At 37.9% G+C, this 6880-nt stretch overlaps 1 pseudogene; it reads left to right on the plus strand.

The window, feature by feature from the left end:
- The first annotated feature begins 2681 nt into the window (after positions 1-2681).
- LOC123808667 lies at positions 2682-5439 on the plus strand (annotated as a pseudogene).
- The last annotated feature ends 1441 nt before the right edge of the window (positions 5440-6880 follow it).

The following is a 6880-nucleotide window of genomic DNA, read 5'->3' on the forward strand; positions in this document are numbered from 1 at the left end:
ATGTACACTAGAGTAAAATAAACAAAAATTAGCATGTACTAATCTGAAAAACTTGACCATAGCAATACTTTAATTCCTAATGGTAGCAAAATTCCTTCTTGGCACAGTTGACTGTGTTTGATGTGTCTGCCCCTTAGATTAAATAAACCAATGTGAAGTAGGACCCCACTTCTGACATCACAAGTAGGGGGAAGTGGACTAGTGAGAATCAGGCTCAGTGGGTTTGGGCAAGATAAGGGGGCTCCTAGAAGCTTTTGTCTGAAGAACAGGAACATATTCATTTGACTCTTGAGTTGTCCTTTGTACAGTGGCTAATTCATAGGCCTTTCCATTATTTTTATTGTTGTTCTATTACAGTTGTCCCAATTTTCCCCCATTGCCCTCCCCTGCCCCGCCCAGGCCTGCTCTCACAGTCAGTCCCCACCCTGTGGTCCAGGTCTATGGGTCATTTATAGTTGTTCTTTAACTAGGCCCTTCCCCTTCTTTCTTCCTTTATCTCCTTCCCCACCCTCCTCTGGTCCCTGTTAGTCTGTTTCATGTTTCCATGCCTCTGGTTCTATTTTGCTCATTTGTTTGTTTTGTTCATTAGGTCCCTGTGATAGATGAGATTACATGCTATTTGTCTTTCACCACCTGGCTTGTTTCACTTAGCATAATACTCTGCAGTTCCATCTATGCTGTCATGAAAGGTAGGAGCTCCTTCTCCTTTTCATTTTTTTAAGACCCTTGAGTCTGGCATCTGATATGGCTGGTTGATGTGGTTGCATTAAGGAAGCTTAGGATAATCCTCCTTCTCACCCCAAAGTTTAACTCTCCCTACACACGCATTAATTTCTCTAGGTACTTGTTAGAAACATACGTGTAGTATTTCTGCTGTGAGGAATATGAGGAGGTACTATCCTGAAGGGGTTTATAATCTAATTAGAAAGAGAAAATGCCAAAACATGACAAAAGTAGCAAATGACCAGGGAGTGGAAAATACACAAAAAGGAGGAAATTCAGAGTGCATGGAAAGGATTTGCCTTTTGATCAGGGAAGCTTTCGAAAAAAGATGGGATTTTAGCTCAATTATGTAGGATTACAGCAGGCTAAGGAGTGAACAAAGAACACTGATAGGTGAGGTGACAAGGGTGAAATAGAATGGAAAAGAACAAAGTAATTTAACAAAAGTAAACAATCTAATGAAACAAAACTGAACACTGCCTTCAGGCAAACATAAAAACTGGCATCTGGTAGTTTTAGGAGGAAAGAACAATTTAAAAGAAAAACCTGACTCGATTATTTTTTTATTCTTCAAACTAGCTTATATATATATATATATATATATATATATATATATATATAAGCTTATATATATACTAGCTTATATACTAGCTTATATATATATGATTTATTTTACTTTATAGGTTATATCTTAAATGAATACCAGTGTCACAGTTCTCTAAAATTTAATTCATGATGCATAATCCAGAAGATAGAAATGATGATTCTTAAAAAGTAAGTTCACTAACTGAATTCTGTGTGAGGGGACCATCAGTGAATCTCTTTGGGAAATGGCTTACACCAGGTGATTGGAAACGATTGTTTATGCTAATGTTATATATGTGTGTATGTACAAGGTATGGATTTGTCAACTATGCAGACAAAGGGCTTTAATCAGATTGACTAGTCGATATTTGGTCTATGCTGTCACTGATCACATATAATAATCTAATTCAAAGAACCCTGATACTAATATAAAATAAATTATAACAAATTAGCTACATGAGATGTCTGAATCAGCTCTGGAAGTTTAAGCCTTTCCAACAAAGCATTGCCCAAATCCTCAGCTGAGGGTAGATTGCAATGTGGACTAAACCAACTCCCAAGAAAGGATGGACAGCTTCAGTAAAACTCGGATGTCAAGATTCACATCTCCTCCTGAAATTACCCTCCTGAAGCTACAACTCCTTGAAAAAAAAATGCCACTTGTATAATGACAACAAGCATTGCGGGGTATTCTGGCACTATAGCAACCTTAAAAATGGAAACAAAATTGAACACTGGTAAAGGAACAGTGTTTGCATTTAACAAGGAATTCTACATTCCCATGGGTCCACTAAACTCAGGGAACATTTTCAGAGAAAAAGCATTTCTCTTTTTTAGTTCAAAGGATGTAAATTATAACTTAAATGGAGTGGGAATGACAAAGTCACTTAAAAGTAATTCTGTGATTAAATAGTCTATATTCAAATTATATTGCAACTGATTTTAATAACTGACACCTTGAGTGAAAAGTGTTTTATTTCTGTAGAACTTTTATGCAAAGAAACATCCTTTTGTGTCTCACTCTAGTCTAGAGAATAGTGGAATAAGAGTCACACTCATACTTGTATGTGAGCGGAATCTGTACAGTTGTAGCGTAAGAAGTGATCTTAGAGATCATCCAGTTCAAACATCTTGTTTCACAAATGAGGAGACAGGTGTAGAGGTCAACGTGAGACTGATGTTTAAGTAGGATTAGTTTGGTGGCATTGACATGACACTGCAGTGTAGCCTCAGAGGCTGGTCTGGGTAGGCCTGGGTCAGGCTAGGTTGTTTTCTCCAGTGGCTGGAAGTGCACACCAGCAGAAGGATGACTGTGAATTAGAGTTCAGGCTAAGACAAAGGAGGCAGAATCTGGCATCAGCTCCAAAAGAGCGATGGAAAAAGATGTCATAGCTGAGATAAGAACATCCTGGGAAATAGACTCCAAGGCTCAAAAAAGGTATTGGATGAAGACCAACACTTACAAAGCAAGAATGCCAAGGACACATTGTTTCATGAGTTTTGCACATGATGTGGAAGAAAACTTGGCATCCAGTTGGAGGCTCTGACTTGAACTGCAAATAATAATGCAAAAAAAAAATGAATAAAATGAGTAATAGTGAGGTCGTTAAAAAAACTGATAAACTCTCATTGGCCCATCTTCTTTGTTTTGGATTCACAGAAACCACTCTCTGTTTTACTTTCCTTTTTGGGGCATTTTTGGTTATAGATTTCTAAGGTCTACAAGTAAGTAAAAAAAGGGGGGACGGTTTATGGGTTTAGAAGTAGACAAAGTGAGATTTGATTCCTGGCTTTGATGCTGGCTAGGCAAATGATATTGGACAGATTACAAATCTTCCCTGAGCTTAAGTTTTTTCATCTGCAAAATGGAGATGACAGCACCTTCTAATTCAAACGGTGGTTTTGAGAAAAATTTATCTAAAATTCCCAGCACAGAATATGCTTTCAACAGATAGTTTTATACAATGCTAGATTTGTTTTACAGAATTACATCTTTTGAAGAATATACTCTAGCTTTGCTCTTCCTGAGAATAGCCTGACTCATCCACCAAATGCTAACCTTATAATTTGACTCTCACAGAGATACCATTGTCTACAACTTCTAGGGCCATTGCACTTCATCCCTCTAAGTACATGGCTGTAAATGATAGAGTGATTAGCATAACCCCAGGGCTTGGGATGTGTATTATTCTTTCATCATTATAGCTCTTGGTTATTTCAGTCCAATAACGAACATGTACTTGATGACCAGATGCTCAGAGAATGGACAAAACCAGCCAGAAAGGAAGAATCAAGGAGCTCTCTCCCTATGAAAAGTACATTACTAGAGATGCTTAACTCCCCATGAATGGAAACAGCTAATGCCAGAATCAGGGAAGCTTCTTTCTTTCCCAGTAAACCAAAGGTTAAAGGGAATTATGAGTGTATCTGCACTGCAGCCCCATAGTGTTTTGAAAACAAGAAAATCAAGGAGTAGGTTATTTTTTGATTATTCTAAAAGTTCAGTATACCTTTCAATAAATTCACCAACTTTCATTTTTGCTGTCTCTTTTTCCTTGTTTTCAGACATGTAATCTGAATGAAAATTGACAATCTAAATGGAAATAACTCTCTTTGTGGAAATAATAGGAAAAAATAATTGGGCTACAAGAACCTAGAGAGATGATTTAATATAACATTTCAATTTGTAAAGAAAAATTAAGCCTGTAAAATTACTCATTATGATAATATGCAGTGATTCCTAGACTTCTGGATTTCTTAGGCCAGTGTGTGTGTGTGTGTGTGTGTGTGTGTGTGTGTGTGTGTGTATTTTTTTTAAGCCAGGAGGAGGACATAAGTTTTTTTTTCTTGTTTATTCTTTGGGTTTATCATCTACTGTCACTATTTCTATCTCTTCATCCTAGGTGAGCATTAATAGTTGGCTGGATGTCTGGGAACTACTATGGTAGTAACTCAACAAACTTTGAATTAAGTTTCCATAATGCAGGGAAGTATCTTTAATGCAGCTGGACCCATTTGGGCATCTTTATACTTTATTCTTCTGTAGGCTTAAACTGAGAGGGGCCATTTATAGGAGGCTGCACTGACTGAGGTAACAGCAATCTAGGATAAAGGAAGTTCCAGATTAGACTCAAGAAAGATCATAGCTGCATGACTGTGTTTGTGTGGTTAAGGCTAGATAATTAAAACCAGCTCTATGGCCTTAGACAAGTTACACTACCACTTTGAATCTAACTTTATCATATAGAATATTAAAAAGTCTTACCAGAGATAAAAACTATAAACTCTGGAAAATATAAAGCTTGGAGGGATGAACAAAATTTAGGCATATTCTGAAGGGATGTTAACATTTTGATGAAGGAAATAAGATGGCAAGAGTTTCCCATGTTTTACTTCTTTTAGCTCAAGGGCAGCATGCAGTCAGCATACATGGGGCACCTAAAACTTCCCTAGAAACCTCCATTATTTCTGGTATAAATGACTAGACACAGAAACTAGCAAACAATACTGTCAGGATAGCTGTAGATGATCCCAATAATCTAAAGGGCAAGATGTCTACTTACGCCTTCTTGGTGCAGACATACTGAGCAGAACATAATAAGAAAACCCCAGATATTCCTGTCAATTTTGCAGAACTTTCCAAGAAGTGCTCTAAAAGGTGGAAGACAATGTCTGGGAAAAAGAAGTCTAAATTTGATGACATGGCAAAGGCAAGTAAAAAATGCTATGAGCAGAAAGTGAAGGATTATGGACCAATGAAGGAAGGAAAGAAGAAGGACCCTAATGCTCCCCCAAAGACCATGTCTGGGTTCTTCCTGTTCTGTTCAGAATGCCACTCAAGATCCAATCCACAAATCCTGGCATCTACATTGGAAAAGGGGCAAAGTAGCGAGGAAAGATAGGGAACAGCAAGTGACAGGGAAAAGCAGCCTTACAACAACAAGGCTGCCAAGCTGAAGCTGAAGGAGAAGCCTGAGAAGGATGTCACCAACTATAAGCCCAAAGAAAGTTTGATGGCACAAAGGGTCCCACTAAAGTTGCCAGGAAAAAGTAGAAGAGAAAAACAAAGATGACAAGAAAGAATAGAAGGAGGTGGAGAAAGGGGAGGAGGACGAGGAGAAAGGGGAATAAGAAAACTGTTCATCTGTCTCCTGTGAATGCCTCAGAGTTGGGGAGTGCTGTAACTGACACAGCCCTTTCGTGAGACATGTTTATTGCCCTCATTAGGATTAATTTCACAGGACCATTATCGGGTCTCTCAAAGTGCTCTAGAAATTGTCAGTGGCTTACATGAAGTGGCCGTGGGTGTCTGGAGCCCGCTGAAACTATATCAACGTTGTATGTATTTCCAAACATTTATAAAATGAAAAGACTCTCATGTTCTCTTCACTCTGTGCACTTTGCTGTTGGTATGACAAGGCAATTAAAGATGTTGCTGGCATTTTCCTTTTTAATAAGGTGGTGTTAACTACATGGTTATTGGCTAGAAATCCTGCATTATGAACTGTATGTATCTACAGTTTGTAAGAAGAACAAGACATTGAGACAAGCTCTTGCTTCTGTAAGAAGAACAAGACATCGATACAACTCTTGCTTCTTGCCTGGTGTTGAGGCTGTGGGGAAGAGGCCTTTGGAGAGGCCATTGCTCAGGGTGTGCACGGTGAGACTGGACCTGTGGATACTGCAGTGGGCATCCATTTAACTTCAGGTTGTCTCGTTTCTGTATATAGTGATGTCGCATTCTGCTGCCATTCTTAGTTATGGAAAAGTGGGGTCAGCTGGCATGAGAACTATCTGAACCTTTTTTAGTGAAGTGCAGTAGTTTTAAACTGGTTTTAAACAAACTGTAGAATTCTTTATTATCAGCAAAGTGAAAAGCCACTGCATCGATGAAAGTTCAAGAACCTTCTGTACAAAACACAAGTTGCAATGTTTTGTTATTTTTTTATGTTTAGAATGCTGAAGCATTTTTAAAAGTAATGAAGAGAATTACATTTAAAATAAAAAACTATCACAGAAATCCTAGAAAGGTTAGGAGAAATCACAGAAACAAAAGAGCCAGACATGGTGAGCAACATGTTCTATGTATGTGCGATGTTCTGTGTAAATCTCTAACTGACCCCTACACCATACATGCACAGGGCACACTACCAGCAACCCAGCTGCCGGTAAAAGAACTGAGCTGGTATTTGACTCACTACTAAAGAGAGATTTTTCAGTTTGAGGCAAGTCGAATTACCTACTAAAATAACCACAAAGATCAGTAATCTTTACAAAAACGTAACATAACAGAGTCTTCACAACAGCACTATAATATATAGAATACAGCCTAAAATTTAAAGATTGGAACATTTGATCCATTCTCAACGGAAAGGAAAATCAGTGGAGACATATCATGATAGCCAATAACACAGGAGTTGGAATTCATAGACAAGGATTTTGAAGCAGCTATTACTTCAAAACTGTACTCTATGATGTAAATATATGCTCATGAAGAATGAAGAAATACAAAATAAAGGTGTTTATTTTTTTCCAGACAGTCTGACGCTATCTATTCAATGACTTCTAAGAA

Source organism: Phyllostomus hastatus, unplaced genomic scaffold (assembly GCF_019186645.2).
Source record: "Phyllostomus hastatus isolate PE091 unplaced genomic scaffold, TTU_PhHast_1.1 phas_scaffold_501, whole genome shotgun sequence".
NCBI lineage: Eukaryota > Metazoa > Chordata > Mammalia > Chiroptera > Phyllostomidae > Phyllostomus > Phyllostomus hastatus.